The 19,178-nt window shown below is 36.5% G+C and overlaps 1 protein-coding gene across 3 annotated transcripts in view; it reads right to left on the bottom strand.

The window, feature by feature from the left end:
- The window catches only part of DIAPH2 (diaphanous related formin 2), a 1,060,116-nt gene that overhangs the window by 242,872 nt on the left and 798,066 nt on the right, over positions 1 to 19,178 (bottom strand). The window lies entirely within an intron of this gene.

The raw sequence follows: 19,178 nt of genomic DNA, 5'->3' as shown, positions 1-19,178 counted from the left end.
TATGTGAAGTGCTTAGAACACAGTCTGATATAATCAAGAAATTTTACTCTATGATAGTGATGGGGGAGGTTACGGTGCTTGTGGTAATGATTCCATCTAATGATGCATGGCATGAAACAATCAGAAATATTATCACAGAAAAGACATACCTTCAAGGTTAATAGCTTTTTACATGCCAAGATATTTAGAAATGCTGACACATATTTCAAGCTACTCTCTATTTTATTTTACATAGACTATTTGTAAAACTCAAGTGAATGAGTACATATCAGTAGATGGTATAAGAGAAAGTTGAATTAAAGTTATCATCTGGAATAAGGATATCAACTTCCTTTGAGTTCAGACAAGTCACTAATGCAGAGACATATCAAGTGCAAGTTCCTTCCATCACATTGCTCTGCTCTTTTCCTAATATGATTGATTAGATATACTTCACGTCATGTACAAACTATTTCACAAAAACTATCTTGTTCCAGAAAGCCTAAAGAAAAAGACTCAATTACAAGGATACATCTACAAGGCTTTGCTTGGATGAGGTTATATTGAAATATCTTTTTCTTCATGTTAAAAGACACAACTGTTTAAAATAACCCTGAAAATAGTTTCAGAAAATCTCCTGACTTGCAAGAATTGACTTCCTCCTACAAAATCTATGTAAAATCCCAATGATTTTACCTTCATTGGTACCTCCACTTTCTACTGTCTTTGTTAGACTAATAGCCTTAGCAATAGGCTAAGAACACAAAACTACCTTGCTTCTGCAGACAAACTCAAACTGGCATAGTAGAATCATAATTTTAGAGATGGGTTTCTCAACCTCAGCACTACTGTCATTTGGGGCTAAATAATCTTTGCTGTGGATGCTGTCCTGTACCATTGTGGGGTGTTTAACAGCATCCCTGGCCTCTACCCACCAGATGCTAGTAGCACCCCCCTTCCCAGTTATGATGATGGAAAAGATGTCTCCAGAGATTGCCAAATGTTTCCTGGAGGGCAAAATTGTCCCGGCTTGAGAACTACTAACTTGGGGGGTGGGTTCATAAAGATAATTTATTCACAAAATATTACATAATACCTACTTCGCTAAACCAGGCTTTCTTTTACAGGTGAGTAAACTGAGTTCTGAATAAGTTTAAATACTTGCCTAAGGTCAGAATTGCAAGGTTGGAAAGAGAAGCCATGTCTTTTCACTCCTGGTGTAGGAAGAAAAGACAATGTGGATGTGATACCAGAAGAACAAGCAACAACAAAAAATAGATGAATACTTACAAGGGTACATGTGAAACTTAGTAAATGTAGAATGTAAATGTCTTAATGAAATAACTAAGAAAATGCCAGGAAGGCCATGTTAACCAGTGTGATGAAAATGTGTCAAACGGTCTATAAAACCAGTGTATGGTGCCCCATGATCGCATTAATGTACACAGCTATGTTTTAATAATAAAAAAAAAAGAAGAAGAAGACACAACTGTATGTTGTTAATAGGAAAACCACTTTAAAAATAAGGACACATAGGTTAAAAGTAAAAGAATGGAGAAAGATATGCCATGCTAACACTAAGCAAAAAAGAGCAGGAATAGCTATATTAATTTCAGACAGAGCAGACTTCAGAAAAAGAATGTACTGAATATCACTGAATTGTTCATTCTAAAATAGTATTTTTACCTTATCTTAATTTCACTCAATTAAATTGAATCGTATACTTTCAAAAAAAAAGAAAAGAAAAGAAAATGCCAGGAAGGCTATGTTAACCAGTGTGATGAAAATGTGTCAAACGGTCTATAAAACCAGTGTATGGTGCCCCATGATCGCATTAATGTACACAGCTATGATTTCATAAAAAAAATAGATGAATAAGACTTCATCAAAATTAAACACTTACTGATCAAAAAACACTGTCAAGCAAGTGAAGAGACCTACAGAATGGGAGAAAATATTTGCAAATCATAATCTGCTAAGAATATATAAAGAACTTTCACAAGTCAACAATAAAAAGACAACACAATTAAAATGGACTCAAGTTTTGAATAGATATTTTTCCAAAGAAGGTAAACATATGACCACATTTCACACCCACTAGGATGGCTAAAATTAAAACAAACAAACAAATGAAAAGCAAAGATGTGAAGCAATTTGAACTCTTGTGCATTGCTGATATAAAAGTAAAATGATGTCCATTTTGGAAAACAGTTTGACAACCCCTCAAAATGCTAGTTACCATATGCTCCAAAAATTCCATTCCTAGGTATGTACCCAATAGAAAAGAAAATGTATGTTCATAAAACAAGTTGTTACAACAATGTTCACAGGAGCATTATTTCAAAGAAAAAAAGTAGAAACAACCTAAGTATCCTTCAACTGATAAATGGATAAACAAAATATTACATATATTCATACAACTGAGTGTTATTCAAACATGAAATGAAGTACCAATACATGCTAAAACATGGATGAACCTCAAAAACATGCTAAGTGAAAGAAGGCAGACATACAGTAGGGCTCCATTTATTTGTAATGTCCAGAATAGGCAACTCCATAGAGGCAGAAAGTAGATTAGTGGTTGTGAGGGGAGCAAAGGAGAAGAGAATGAGAAATAGCTGCTAATCAACATGGGCTTTCTTCTGGGAGGTGCTGAAAATGTTCTGGAATTAGTTAGTGGTGATGGTTGCAAAAACTTGTGAATATACTAGAAATCACTGAATTATATGCATTAAAATAGCAAGTTTTATAATATGTAAATTATCTCTCGACTAAAAATTAACATTAAAAAAAAGATGTCCAAGAAAGGCAGGATCGAAGTAGAATTGTAATTTGGGTTTAGGGGAAGGGACAGTGTAAAAAGGTATCTCATAGTCAGGCCCTAATACTAATAAGCTATATGATCTTTGGTAAGTAACCTGAGAGGAGGCAAGTGGCAGAGGAAAGAAGGGAGGGTAATGATTGCGTATATTTTATTACTTGTCAAATCTCTGATTTGGTAAACTGTCACCAAGATCTGAGTAGACTCCTGTATTGTCAATCTACTACGTTGTTTAGCTGGTGAGTGCTATCATTAGGGATCTTCACAAGTTTATTAAGAAGGCGCTTGTGAGACAACTGGTAACTTGCATTTATATTCTTTCCTTGTTCTGATAATAACGGTTAATCTTTAATGGAAATGTATTATGTGCAGGGTGTTTTAAATATAGAATTTCTAATTTCAAATACATCACTTTTAATCTTTATTAAAAAGAACAACCTGCAGAGACTTAGCTTGAGGTAGATTAGATTAGATGACTTGCTCAAGGCTAACAAGGCTACTTACGTACCAGAATCAGGAGTTTTGATATTCTCATCTATGTTCATTTACACTACTATGATGCCTCCTAAGGAGAGTTACCAAAGAAAATACAAGCTGCTCTATTAACTTTGTATTTCAGATAAACCATGAATAATTTTGTTAGTATAAATATGTTCCATTAAACATTTGGGACATACTTAACACAGAAAAAAAATCATTTAATTTTTGAGACACTCTGATACTAAAAAATTATTCATCGTTTATCTGAAATTCCACTTTAACTGGGCAAATAATATTTTTATTTGGTAAATATGGCATTCCTATTTCCAAGGCTGTGTTGTTATCGAACCAAACTGGTGTCCACTCACCGGGTGCAATAAGGCCAGACACAGGGTCCAAGAATTGCAGTGGCAGAGACATTTTTGGTTGCAGGGTTCCATGCAAGGAGAGCAAAGAGTTAACACTTAAAACTCCCAGTCTTAAAGGGCTTCTAAAGGCAGGAGTGCATTTAAGGTGAGCCTGGCTCAAAAAGGTAGGATATCCTGAGGTGGAGGGTGGGGGCCATAGGTAGATTCAAGGTGGAAAGGAATGTTAAGATGGATGTAACAAACACAAAGAATGGAGGTCAAGGCCGGATGCAGTGGCTCACGTCTGTAATCCTAGCACTCTGGGAGGCTGAAGCAGGCGGATGGCCTGAGCTCACAAGTTTGAGACCAGCCTGAGCTAGAGTGAGACCCCGCCTCTGAAAAAATGGCTGGGCATGGTGGCGGGCACCTGTAGTCCCAGCTACTCAGGAGGCTGAGGCAAGAGAATTGCTTGAGCCCAGGAGTCTGAGGTTGCTGTGAGTTATGACTCCACTGCACTCTACCGAAGACGACATAGTGAGACTCTGTCTCAAAAAAAAAAAAAAAAAGAATGGAGGTCAGAGTTCAACTTCTCAGTTCCCCTTATTTGCATTTTCCATCTGGTAAAGGTTCCAGAAAAACAACTCAAGGATATCTGTTAGGATGCCATTTTTAGTTTCTTCAGGGAACCAAAACAATTCGTGAGTCTGGCTTGCTTAGGAAGCCACTGTTATCCATTCACTTTTCAAGGCTTGCCAGGTGTCCCAGAACTTCCCCTGAAGAAACTCATGACTTTTCCTTTATTTCTGTGCTTGGGGACACAGCAGGCCTTTCAGAGGGGTTCCAGCTCTTTTGATAGTTTAAGATCATTTAATGAAGACAGTAGAAATGATCATTAAAAATGCACATACCTAAACTATATTTTGAAAACAAAATGTCGATATAGTGATAGGTGTTAGGTTGTCCATGGACTTGAATCCTGCTATTTCCGCAGCATTCTCCATGTATTTCTTTATTATTTCTTGAAAACATAGAACTAGGCCGGGCATGGTGGCTCACGCCCGTAATCCTAGCACTCTGGGAGGCTGAGGCCGGTGGATAGCTTGAGCTCACGGGTTCAAGACCAGCCTGAGCAAAAGTGAGACCCTGTCTCTACTAAAAATAGAAAAACTGAGGCAAGAAGATTGCTTGAGCCCAAGAGTTGGAGGTTGCTGTGAACTATGACACCATGGCACCCTACCCAGGGCTACAGCTTGAGACACTGTCTCAAAAAAAAAAAAAAAAAAAAGAAAGAAAGAAAGAAAAGAAAATATAGAATGAAAAGGAGTTTATATAAAAATAAAACTGATATAATTTGGAGTAGAAGAAAATGAGGCAATAGATTGAATTTCTATATGAGAGGGAAGCTTGTGATAGGTACTACTAAAACAATATGAATGTAAATCAGACTAGGAAATAGTTTTCTAAGTTTACATCTTAAATGTTTCAAAAATAGATTTAACTACAAAATAATCACACAATTTGTCATGGCATGTATAATCACAAAAAAGCCAAACAGAATAAAAAAAATAATTTCTGTGGTTCGGAGGTAATGAAAATAAATGAAAACATCTATAACATAAAAGCATATATTTCTCAAATAATACAAGCCGTGGTGTACGATTCGGTCCTGATATCACTAGCTTTGTTTTCATAAAGGCCTGATTTTAAGAAGAACACCATATTCCCCTTGGTGTTTTTACTATTAGGGTCTGGCTTTAGAAAATTAGGGGAAATATATATGCTTGTTTAATTTTCTCTCCCTAAGAAAAAATTTTTAAAAGAGAAATATTAAAGATGGCTTTGTATAGATAACCTTAGGTTTCAAGACATTGTTTAACTCTCCTAACAATGTAAAATCTGATGGGAGAGAAGTCTTTTGAGGGATGAGATATATTCTATCTTAATTCATATAAAACAAAAACCAAATAATCAAAAGAACAAAAGCAATAGGAGCAAATTTAAGGGTTAAAAAAATCCCTTAAATAATTGACTGCAATTAATAATACCTTATACTTGTCAAGCCTCACTAAACATTTTAAAACACTAACTCATGAGTGTTTAAGCATCCTTCTCAAATAAGCATCAATCATTATTTTTTCAGGGTTGGAAATGTCAACTGATTAGATTCTGTCATTGTACAGAATGGTGTTCTGTTAAAAGGATGTTAATTGAAAAAGTGTTTTGGTAGCAACCCTACACCAGATAAGAAATATGTTTACAGAAAAAAGCCTCAGTTTTACTGGCATATCTATTCTCCAAGAGTCAGTAAAAAGTACAAAAGGAGTAAAATATAACAGAAAATGTATCTAGAATTTACTACAAAATATTCACCAAGCTAATTTTAAATGTCTCACTGAAATCTCTATTGCCTTGCTAAAAAATGGGAATAAGTTAAAAATCTTATTTCCCTTGCTGTGCCTAATTAACAAATGAAACTTATGGACTAAAATGTCATATGCAAAAAAAAAAAAAAAAGCTCATGTAAATGCTAAGACCTCATTTATTCCAATTAAGCTTTAAGAAGCGGATGAAACTAGTTCAGAAAATTCCAAGGAGCTGAGATGCCAGCCTCATTCATGTCAGGACTATACAATGCAAGCATCTTCCAACCCTGTTGTGCTATCTGAAAACAAAACCACCAACCACCACAAATACAGCAAACATTTCTTGCATCCATTGTCTCCAACGGCTTGCTATTCCAGTGCTTAGTGCAAAAACATTTTATAAGCAATGTAACCTCACTGAAACTGAAACCCCAAGATATATTTCAGGGATCGAGAAGTGGAACAATTAAGTAGTGTGGATCCCAGGGTCAGACAAATGTGTTTTCAAATCTAATCGCTTATCTTAAAAACTGTGTGACCTTGAACAAGTTGGTTCATCACTTTGAGTTTTAGCTTCTACATCTGCAAGATGAAGGTATTTGTACTCCTTAAATGACAGCTGTTAAATAGATTAAATGAAATAATGCTTGTATATATATAAAACACTTTCAACTCCTGGTATAGAAGAAATGTTCACTCTATGGTAGCTGTGATTATTCTGTATAATAAAATATCTGAAAGTTTAAAACTGTAAGAATTTGATCACTGACATACAAATGACCACATTTGTCTTCTTTCTTTTTTTTTTGAGACAGAGTCTCATTATGTCGCTCTTGGTAGAGTGCCGAGGTGTCACAGCTCACAGCAACCTCAAACTCCTGGGCTTAAGTGATTCTCTTGCCTTAGCCTCCCAGTAGCTGGGACTACAGGCACCAGCCACAACGCCTGGCTATTTTTTGTTGTGGTTGTCATTGTTGTTTAGCTGGCCTGGGCTGGGTTCAAATCCATCACCTTCAGTGTATGTGATTGGCATTGTAATCACTGTGCTACGGGCACTGAGCCCACATTTGTTTTCAACGGTTTATTCTGCACAACCCCCCTCTGTCTTTTTTGGCAAGTCATGATACAATGATCTATGACTGGAAACATAACATCCTGATGCAGTTTACCTTCTTAAGCTTACTAATATGATTTTTAACTATATTGTATTATTGGCCTGGGAGGTAATTTTACAAATCCATCTATATCACTTGCTTGGCATTCATTAAAAGACATGAAAACTGATTATAGATGGGAGGAGGTGAAAGAGGCTATAGGGAGATTGGGAGAAAATTATGGCCCTCTGGACAAGAAAGTTAGAAAGGACTCTAAGTATGTGCTGTTCCTGCAAAATGTAACTTCTAGCCTGTGATTCTTGACCTCTAGCCCATGAATGACCCTCCCCCCCAATAAAACAAAGATAAGGATCCCTGTTAAAGAACAATGCACACCATAATTCCACAAATATCACAAGACTAACAGAAGCCACCATACCATCACTAGTAAAATAATTATTGATATGGAGTAAAGAAAATTGGATTGATGTGACAGCTGAAATAATCCACAACCAATGAAACCAGGACAGCATGCCTGAAGGCCTAAGAGGAACCAGTGGGAATTCTTTTTTTTGTAGTTTTTGGTTGGAGCTGGGTTTGAACCCGCCACCTCTGGCATATGGGGCCGGCGCCCTAGTCCTTTGAGCCACAGGTGTTGCCCAACCAGTGGGAATTCTTATAGATAGTTGTAGGAGGAATTGGGATGAAAGTACTTATATTGGTGTGTTGCCTTTGTGTGGCATCTCTTCTCACTTGCAAGGGGGACCCTTTTCCAGTAGACTATTATCCATTATCTATGCTTATCTATGCTTTACTTTAAATAAAAATTATACTTCTTTCTTCACTTCAAATAAACATCGCTTCTATTCTGCGATATTGGAGTCCCAGCTGCCTTATTTTCCACTCCCTCAGTTCCCTGCTCTCTCTTTGACTCAGCCAAACTTGCTAGTTCTGCTGAGTGAACCGAACCTGGTCCACTGAACAGCTCAGAGATGAATTCTCACCTCTAAGAAAAACCTAAAAATGTATTCATTTTCTCTTTTTGGTTATATATCATTCTGGTTATCCACGTGGATATAGTTGGCAAGACTTTCAATTCATTACAGTATCAGAAGTTGTATGATAGTAGAGTCACATAACCATAAAAAGAATATAAATTGGAAATGTCCTGGTGAACAAATTGGTAGCAACTCCGGTGCCAGAGGCATACTGTGATTACAACGAGGAGTATTTGTTCATTCATCAGGGATGTTAGGATTCAAAACTACACTGAGACAAATGTTTTGGCAACAATATAAAGAAACCTAGTATATATTATATTGAAAACCTTTTATACATTACACATAAGTCAGAGATATTACTTTTAATGACAACTCAAGAAAATAGGTGAGATTCTCTCATTTTTTTTATCTTGAACTCTCTTAGCTTTTATAATTTTTTAAACTTCTTTCTGTTTTATGTTAAACACTTCAGAAGTTTAAACGATTTCTTTTAATCACTTAAAAAATAACATAGAACACTTCAAATTTATATTAAAGAATCCCTGACACAGATACTATACATTTTTAGCTTTCCTAGATAAATATGATAATTTTAAGGTTTCATTTCTTGTGCATCTTATTGATAAGATTTATAAAATTTTTTGATATGTAATGTTATGCCCAGAGTAAAAATAATGGGAAAGTTGCCTCTTTATTTTGTTCATTTCAAGTTGGGGTCCAACATCCAAATGTTTTAAGCAGAATGGCATACCCTAGAGAACATGGGATGGCCTTGAGGGGCTGAGAGATCTGGTATAAATCCTAGTTCCTCTGGATATTAGTGCTTTATCCCCTTGGGCCATTTACTTAACTGTGCTAATCTTCCTGTTCCTGATCTATGAAATATAGTCATGTTCCACCTACCAACCTTTAGGTCAACAACAGACAACACAGACAACTGTGATTCCGTAAGATTACAACAGAGCTGAAAAATTCCTATGGCCTAATGACACAATAGAAATCTTTTTTTTTTTTTTTGAGACGGAGTCTCACTATGTTGCCATTGGTAGAGTGCTGTGGTGTCACAGCTCACAGCAACCTCAAACTCTTGGGCTCTATCGATTCTCTTGCCTCAGCCTCCCAAGTAGCTAGGACTACATACAGGCACTGCCACAATGCCTGGCTATTTTTTGGTTGTAGTTGTCATTGCTGTTTGGCAGGCCCGGGCTGGATTTGAACCTGCCAGCTCTAGTGTACGTGGCTGGCGTCCCAGCCGCTGAGCTACAGGCGCCAAGCCGACAAAATAGAAATCTTAACGTCATAGTGCAACGCGCTACCCACTTGTTCGTGGTGAGGGTGGTGTAAGCCTATTGTGCTGCCAGTCCTTTAAAAGCATAGCACATACAAGTATTTGCAGTAAATAATACTTGATAATGATAATAAATGGCTACATTACTGGTTTCTGTATTTACTATACAATATTTTCTACTGTTATTTTAGAGTGTACTGTTTCTCCTTCTTTAAAAATGTTATCTGTAAAGCTGCCTCTGGCAGGTCCTTCACGAGTTATTCCAGAAGGCATTGTTACCACGGGAGATGACAGCAGCTCCAAGCATGTCATTGCCCCTTAAGACCTTCTAGTGGGATAAGATGTGGAGGTGAAAGACAGTGATATTGATGATCCTGACCCTGGGTAGGCCTAGGCTAACGTGTTTGTGTCTTAGTTTTTAACAAAAAAATTGCAAAGTCCTTTAAAAATTTAAAAATGGGAAAAAGCTTATAGAATAGGCATATAAAGAAAATACTTTTGTACAGCTGTACAATGTGTTTGTGTTTAAAGCTAAGTGTTATTACAAAAGATTCAAAAGTTTTTAAAAATTTAATAGTTTGTACAACAAAATAAGTTATGGTAAACTAATGTTAATATATTATTAAAGAAAGAGAGGAATATTTTTATAAATTTAGTGTAGCCGAAAGGTACGGTGTTTATGAAAATCTACTGGAGTGTATAGTAATATCCTAGACCTTCACATTGACTCATCACTCAGTCAGAGACTCACTCAGAACAATTTCCAATCCTGTAAGCTCCATTCACATGAAGTACAGGTGTGCAGGGTTTTTTAAAAATCTTGTATAATGTAGTTTTACTGCACCTTTTTTACGTTTAGATTAGATTAGATGTTTATGTTAGACTACACATTTAATCTTGTATAATATATTTTTACTGTACCTTTTTATGTAGATACACAAAGACTTATAATTATGTTACAATTGTCAAAACTTTTCAGTACAGCAATGCTCCATATAGATTTGTAGCCTAGGAACAATAGCCCATATCATTTAGCCCAGGTGTGTAGCTGGCAATGCCATCAAGGTCTGTGTAAGCACACTCTCTGATGTTCACATGGCAACAGAAATTGCCTAACAATGCCTTTTTCAGAATGTATCCCTGTCCTTAAGTGATGCATGACTGTACCCGTACTTCATAATGTTGGTTTGTGATTTAATAATAAACTGCATATAAAGCTATTAATCACAGTGCCTGGCACATACAGTGTTCAAGAAATGGGGTGATTATTATTATTATATTCCACATTTGGGCAATACTAATGTCCCATGCATTTCTGGCTCTGTACGCCAAGCCAGAGCATGCCTGCATACATGCATGCACACTCCAGAGAACAAAGAATTCTTTTTGATATGGAAATCTTGCAACATCAGGTAAAAAATACGAAGAAACCAACTGCACACAACTCCTCTCTCTTACCCACCAACTTTGAACAGATGATAGGACTAGTCTTCCTGTGTCATGAGAAAAAAGATATGGTAGAATGAACAACAGGAGGTTTGGGGTAAAAAGTCCTGGTGTTAAGATATCATATTTGCTGAATCTAAGAAATAAGATTACAGACTCATTTGCTATTTGGACTAATAAAACAATTTCACACATCATTTTACTCAAGGTTCAACAAATCTTATTGGACTATGACAAAACAAGGGACATAAGTTCTTGGGGGAAGGTAGTAGACATGGGGGGGGGATAATGTTTTGTTTAATATCTGAAGTTAGTTCTGTCACATCCCTGAGAAAAGGAAGTGCACAGTACAAAACAAAGGCCATTTGATTTGAAAAATAGGAGTGTTCTTTTATTTATTTAGGACACATCTGTCTCAGAACAAGGAATTCACTTGCAGGTTTACAAAGGGGCAAGGAGAATTAGCCCACGCTCTGTCTTCTACCCCAGCCCACGCTAACTTTCTTATACTCTCTCCTCCTTTACCCACTGTAAGCCTTTAGCTCTCCTGGAAAACCTTCACTGAGGGATTTCAGATTTGAAATAAGATGAATGGTAGACACTTTTTGCTTGTTGGGAGGGTTCTCATTTCATTCCAGTCATAACAGGAGACAAAATCGGTATTGATAGAAAAAGGTTGTCCAGATTAGTGAACAAGGGTTATAGCAGAAGTTTCCTGTCTCAAAGATTTCCTGAGCATGACAATGAAAAGGAAAGGCAATTCTACATGCCACAGTGTTTCACCATTTTACAAAAACGTTCTTCCTTCTCTTTTATTCTGCTTCATATAGTTGCCCAACACATTTTTTTTTACTGGAATTGTTCTGCCTGCTAGTGATACTTTTGCAATTTGCTGCACTTGCCTGAAACCAAGGAGAAAAGAGCTGTTAGGAAACATAGGCCCCAATGTATGTTACCCCTAACTAATGTAGGCTGAGGCCCTTATTTGTTAGTAAAAGTGGGTGCGAATCCTAAAGAATAACAAAGGTAAATCAGGACTCATATATTTGTCCAGATCTTGTTCACTTCCATCTGAGAATGATCATTTTAGGTTACAAATGGAAAAGTATAATGTGAGCCAAGATGAGTTTTTCAGCATTTGAGGAAGGAATTGAACAGCCAGGTTGTAAGAGAAAAAAACCTACATAAGATGGTGGCACTGATTCATTAGAATTTTCAACTACAACTGAGGATAAATTAAGGCTTTCCATTAAAGAAAGGAAAGAAACCTACCTTTTAATTAACATCAAACAACATTAGATATTCCTTTTCTATAGTTTCACAGTGTTTAAAGGGCATATTGGATTGAAGGAACCGTGACAAATGCTCAAAGCAAAGAATTTTCAGCTGCAGCAACTAGACTCTGAGAGTCACTACCTCTGAGGACTTTATCAGCACTCTAACATAGCTAAACTTTTCCTTTCCCAGAGATTTCCACTTATTATGGTACAAGTGACCTTTAAAGTTCCTCTTATGAAAAATCTTATAAATACTTCATCAACCAATCAACTATGATTGCCACAGAGAGGTGTAACTTTCCTCCTCACTGGGGTAATTGAAACCCTGATTAGCTTGCTCAAGTAGTTAGGTGCCTCAGTAATAGACAGTGAACAAATGCATTGATTCTGTAGTTAGATAGGGATTAAAGTCATGCTTATTAACCTGTGTAAAGATGACATGAATCACAGATGTAATAACAGGACACAGGTAATCTGCCAAACCAAATCAAACAAAATAGAAATTTTCTCCCCTTTTTTGTTTCCCAAGATACTATTATGTTCCTTTCTTCCCATAGATAGCTTGCTCTCTCTCCATCTACTTTCTACAATACATTTTCCTCTCCCACCCTTCAATTTTCTTTTTTTTTCTTTTCTTTCTTTCTTTTTTTTTTTTTTTTTTTTGAGACAGAGTCTCACTATGTGGCCCTCATAGAGTGCTGTGGCATCACAGCTCATAGCAACCTCAAACTCTTGGGCTTAAGCGATTCTCTTGCCTTAGCCTCCCAAGTAGCTGGGACTACAAGGCACCTGCCATAATGCTGAGCTATTTTTTTGTTGTAGTTATCATTGTTGTTTAGCAGGCCCAAGCTGGGTTTGAACCCATAGCCTCGGTATATGTGGCTGGCACCCTAACCACTGAGCTATGGGCACCGAGACCCACCCTTCAATTTTCACCTTCCCTGAAAGCTTTGTTCTCATCTCTGCCCCCTCCTTTTTCTGTCTAAACAGAATCCATTTATTCCTATTTAGAGTTGCAAAAATATAGTGCTTCCAGCAGCCTATAAGACCTTGCATGATCTGACCTCTTCACTTCTCTGGCCTCATCTCCTCCTCAGCCATTCTGCTCCAGCCCCAGGGGTCTCTTTCATTCCCCCCTTTACTCTTATGTTCCTTCTGATCTCAAATATATCCATCTGGTCTCTGCATGAATATCTCCTTATGAACGAAGCCTTCTCTGACCACCTTAACAAAATAATCTCCTAACAAATATCCTAGCTCCCTTTTCTCTGCTATTGTCTTCATAACATAAAAGGTCAAAACCAAGTTAAACTTTAGATACTCCTCACATTTTCTAAGAATTAGCAGCTGGAACTAGTTGATTTACATAATAATAGTTTTCAGCCTGGGAGTTCTCAAAACATTAAATTACCAAGAACATCTCTACACATAGTTTCCTATACACCTCATATTTCTTTATTGTGGAAACACAGTGGCCTTGAAAAAAGCATTATCTACCTTCAAATGATGAGTTTCTTTCTAATCATCTATAGGTTATGGTTCACTGACATCTACATTTATTTTCTTAAAAATGCCAATGCTGAGTGTTTTGGATTCCTGATATCCATGACATTTGTCACACCAACATAGCTCACTATTCTGCTGAGGAAATTCACTTGTGTAGAGATTAGTGTTTACATAAAACTTCCAAGGTTAAAAGAAAAGATACATTCCAATTTTGAAAATGAGGTCTTTGTTTTGAATGAGATATTTGCAGGATCCACAAACATTAGTACTACATAGATTTTCTAGTTCTCTTTTGGTTTAAAACAAAACCATCCCAGGTTCTGGTAGACAGTTTATACCAAAAGTTCCTTGAGTTAATCTGTACAAATGACTCCCTTTTGGCAGAGGGAAGACTCATTGAAGAAACTGATCTGCTTCTGGTAAGGGAGCCAGTTGAAGGGAATTCACGTACATGTTCACTGAAGTAGCCCTCTTGTATTCAGCACAACCAGCTTATTGTTCAGCCTCCTTAGGAAATACATAAAAAATTAATGTCTCTTTCACAGGCATTACATATCTGGAGGTTTGACAGACAAACAGATCTTCGCACACCAGCATGGTCGTGAAGAGAATCTCAAAGGTAAATTATTAACAAGAAGAAAGAAAAAAGGCTGTTATGTGCAAATATCCTCGGATATTAAAATTGCAGTTGGTTACAAAGCGGGTCATGCATCGATAATGAAGGCTGGCTGTGATCCCCAAGGCCTTCTTTTAAAATCTGCCTTACAACTGTAAAAAAACATGTGATATGAAGTTAGAGGAAAAACTGTCTTTCCTGTCACAGTCCATTAGAATGTTGAACTCTGATTAGCTAGAAGTTAATCTGCAATCTGTAGCATGGAAAAGGTTTTCAATGCTGCAGGTTTCTGCAGACACATTTTTCTTAGTAGGTATTTGAGCATCCACCCCTTTTTCCATTTGGGACAGAAAAACAATTAAATCCAACATGCTTCTATGGAACTCTATTGATTAAAATCTACAAAGTGCTTCCTAATTATACAAATTCATTATAACCTGTTTTTGAATCAAAGGAACAAAATGAAATTCTAAAGTGACTGATAACAATATTTTAATGGGAAAAGGTCTTGGGCAGGTAAGGGTGAAGGGAAATGACAGAACAAGTAATAAGTTACAGGTCTGAGACCCGAGTTTACTGCCTTAATACTGTGGCCATCTTAGAAGATGGAAGAGGCAGCACAATCAATAAGGTTTTTGATGAGACCAATTTAGGCAGGGTGAAAAGGACCTTGGAGACTTGGATAAGAATATCAAATTACCTTGACAAGTAGAATTACAGACTCAGAACAGGAAGGGCCCTCAAGAAATGCTTGCTCTAGTCTTCTGCCTGTGGATAGGGTTCCATGACCTCCCTCAGAAACCTGCTCTGATACTTAATCACTTCTAAAAGGAAATACTTCCTATGTTTCACTAAAAGCTGTCAGGTTTTTACATCTGTATCTTGTCTATTGGCCTCTATGAAATGGAAACCTGGTCAATATCCTCCCTTAAAAAATTCTTCATGGAGGTATAGCTTGTCCCCAGGAGCCACTATAGGGGCTTGAGTTCCACAAAAGTGAAGCTAATCCTTAAAGGCAATGCAGGTGAATTTCTTAGTTTGTAGAGTAACTGAAGGGGAGAAGAATGGGGTGGAAGAGGCCCTTAGGAAAATCTGGCTTCCACATTAAGCCACTCAATACTATTTTCTAGAATAACTTTCTCAGAGACTTCTTTCCATAAATTTCGTATGTTTGGGTATTCTTCTGGGTCTTCCCTGCCTGTTGGACATGATTTTTAAATTATAGGCTTCTCCATCCTCTCCCAAAAAAGAAAACGATAAAAGCTGGAAACAATATTCTAAGAAATGTGCTGGCCAGTATTACCAGTTTTTCATGTTCTAATTCTCCTAAAATATTACAGCATTTATTTTGTAATATTTCAAAGTGCAACTGTAAAGTTCTAAGATTGCTTCAGATATATCTGTTGAATCCTGTCCATCAAATAGCCACTTTCGGGAGCCATAAACTTGTTTTGGTACAGGTCATTACTCTGTGATTCTAACTCTTCTTTGAGACTTGACTTCTGAATCAAATGAAATCAGTCTCATTATTTTAGATTCACAATACTTTTGACCAGAGATTTTGTTACCCACATCGATCATCTATCTTATTCATAAACCTTGACTCAGCATCACTTTTGGCTATTTCCAAAAATCAAATCCACCCTCAAATTACAAAGATAGAGTATCCCTGGAAAGATGTAAGGCACACACTAAGTAACTCTTAGGGAAATCCAAAATGAGCGTTCCCAAAATACTTAGGACAATGTCATTATCTTTCAATCAAGATAAAAAGAGATATAAATTTCTTTGACTCTATACATTTCTGATTTGTCTTCTTTAAAAAGAAATTTCACTTCATATACTGCTAATTCATGGTTAGAATTGTCTTGTACTAAAAATGAAGTATCTTTTTCTGGTGAATTTGTGTGTGTTCTTGTCTCTATGCTACCTGCTTGATGCCCTGAATTTATATCTTACTAATTCCTAACTGATGTTGATTCTACTTCTGAGGGAACATATACATCCAATAGAAGTCTATCTTTTTTTTTTTTTAATAAAGTGGTAGAACATTCTCTGGACATATCAACATTGATAATTTATCCTTTGTGTAATGGGAGGGACAGGGGAAAGGACGAAGAGGCAACAGAAGCAATAAAGCTAAGAGAAAAATAGCCTGATTAATAATACCAAATGACTTGTGTCTTCATTGAGAAGCAGAAAACATTCATTCATTCATTATCTACCAGATACTTTCACATACTATTCTAAGTCCTGGGGAATCAGCAATATGCAAGGTTCTTTCACTAATAGCACTTTAGGGGGTCATCCAAAGAAATTCTAGTTTGTTATTTTTCTTTTGGTCTATCTTCCAGATCCACTTGGGGTACTGTCTTAATGTCAGTTGAAAGAGTATTCTAGAGTTTGGAATTTAGATTATACTTTTTTCAGTCATCACTGAGAATGAATGTCATATCAGAGGGAATAAAAATCATAGTGAATAGGGTAATATTTCTTTCTCTTGGACTACAGGGCACCGATTCTTACATAGGAGTAAATTGAAATGGTTTTGCTTAATTTGCTTTCCACAAAGCCATCTTGATTGCCAGTCAGAACTCTGCTCTTTTAAGTAGAAAGTGATTGTTTGCTAATTTGTTCTCCTATATTCCAAGATATTGACAGCAAGATGTCCTTCCAGTAATTATGTGGTAGCACCTTTCCTTTTATTGATGTCTCAATAATGAGGGTAATTTTCCTACGTTTAAGAAATATATATATATAACACTAAAACAGTAAATGGACACCAAGCAACACAAATTGAAAAGGGAGCCTTGATGAGGCATGGAAAAGTTTGGCAACACAGCACCTAGGGGTCACAGTGGTCCTTAAATTAATATTACACCACTGTGTTATACTGCTGGTAAGGGAAATGAAATTTTCATTAATTAAGAGAGTGAGCATATTTTTTTTTCCCATTCTTTTTTTTTGTTGTTGCAGTTTGGCCGGGGCTGGGTTTGAACCTGCCACCCTTGGCATATGGGACCAGCGCCCTACTCACTGAGCCATAGGCGCTGCCCGAGAGTGAGCATATTTTTAAATCTCTACTCTCTCAGATTCTAAGGATTGCTTTACTAACTACCACTAGAAGATACCACTACAAGACATCCTATCTTACATATAATGTCACTACATCTGTTACATATTTAACATGCATTCAGATATCCATATATACCTTTTATGTACCTTTGCTTCCATCTTGGTTTAGTTGAACAGGTTTTGAAAGGATAGCCTCTGTGTTGGTTTAGTTTACTTCAAGTATGATACTCTGTTCAGATAAGCATTTTTAACTATAATCCTAATATAGCACCTAATACAGAGGGGATGTGCAGTAACAATTTCTTACTTAATGAAGACAGTGCTGATTAATTTAGTGTAAATATTAGACCAGCGCATACATGGGACAGTAAAATTCTTATGTGGGATTGTCCTTTTTGATAGTTTTACCCTTTTGCCCTTTTTGTACTTAATTTATGGGTTAAATGACTCCAAGGGCAGAGGCAAATGTACCATGAAACTAATGAACTAAAAGCACTAGGACTTCCCACTTTCTTGGGAGGGGCACTAGCAGTGTGCTCACCTGGCCATGTGCTTTTGCAAAATTTGCAAAGAAAATATATTTTTTGCATATTCGTTTTCTTAAATGGTTCCTGCAGAATTGTCAGGTCTTAAATCCGGATCCTCCTTAGTTTAAAGGATATATAAAAATCTGAAAAGGAAGTCTGATAAAAAGTAGGAAGGGAGCTAAAAGTTTGGGAAATGCCAAACCATGAAAAATGATGGATAATTAAGCTCAGGGAAGATTGGATTAAGGGATATAACTATATCCATGAATATGAAGTAATATTTATTTAAAGGACAAGGCTTATTGGATATCTTCCAGATTCCCACAAGTCAGAATAATAGGGCCTGCATTTAAATTTTTAAAAAGAAACTCTGAGAATTAAGAAAAAATTTTAAAGAAAAGACAGCAAAGCAATGGAACCAAGTCAAGCTCTGAAACTGCTTTCTCTAGAAAACTATTTGAAAGATTAGCTAGTTAGCTGCTGAAGGGTTATGGCAAACATACCAGGAGCCTGAGTTATTATGATAAACAGAGAATTCCTCAGTTTTTAGTCTAGGATATTCTGTCTCTATAGGTATGTGTGTCTAAGTCATTAGTTTATGAAAGAAGAAAAATAAAATGAATACACAATTTCATGTCTCTCTTTGACACCTTGAATCTTGGATATGCCACAGCAGAGAGAGTTGATCTGTGAAAATATCTGCAAACGATGTAGTATGGATCATGTCACAGTTGGGTTTCACTGGGATAGAGGTCAGACCAGAGATATTCTGCTTTAAGATCCACTATTCCAAACTAGAAATAATAAGGGCATTGTTATACAGTAGTGATTACATTCTGGGAAGCAAGCCATTCCATCTGTATATGAGCACTCCGGCTACATTCCACAATGTAAAATGCATCTCACTTGTGATTATATCCTTGATCATGACCTGGATTTGGCCAAGTATCACTGCTTACTTACTGGTGGGAATACTCTTTTCTTACTATGCTAATGATCTACTGCCCTCTCCTTTACCTCCCTCCACCTTGGGTACTATGCCATTATTTATAGATGAGCTTTCTGGCTTCATCATGAATCTTATGCTTAAGTTGCCTTATTTATTGGTATAAAGGGATTTTGCCATAAGCTTGACATGTTGGACAAAAAAACTTACAGAAGGACTTAGGGAATTTACAGACACACTGAATTTTATTTCCTGTACAAAACTTTGTAATAATAAACATCATGCTTTAGACTTCTTTCAATATAAACTTGTACATAATGACTTTTTGACACATGGATACTTTAGTGTAATGAAATCTCAGTGTTAATTTCTGCATATTATGAATGTATATATGTGAGTAATCATAAAGGTA

Source organism: Nycticebus coucang, chromosome X (assembly GCF_027406575.1).
Source record: "Nycticebus coucang isolate mNycCou1 chromosome X, mNycCou1.pri, whole genome shotgun sequence".
NCBI classification, from domain to species: domain Eukaryota; kingdom Metazoa; phylum Chordata; class Mammalia; order Primates; family Lorisidae; genus Nycticebus; species Nycticebus coucang.
This window is presented reverse-complemented; position numbering and strand designations above follow the sequence as displayed.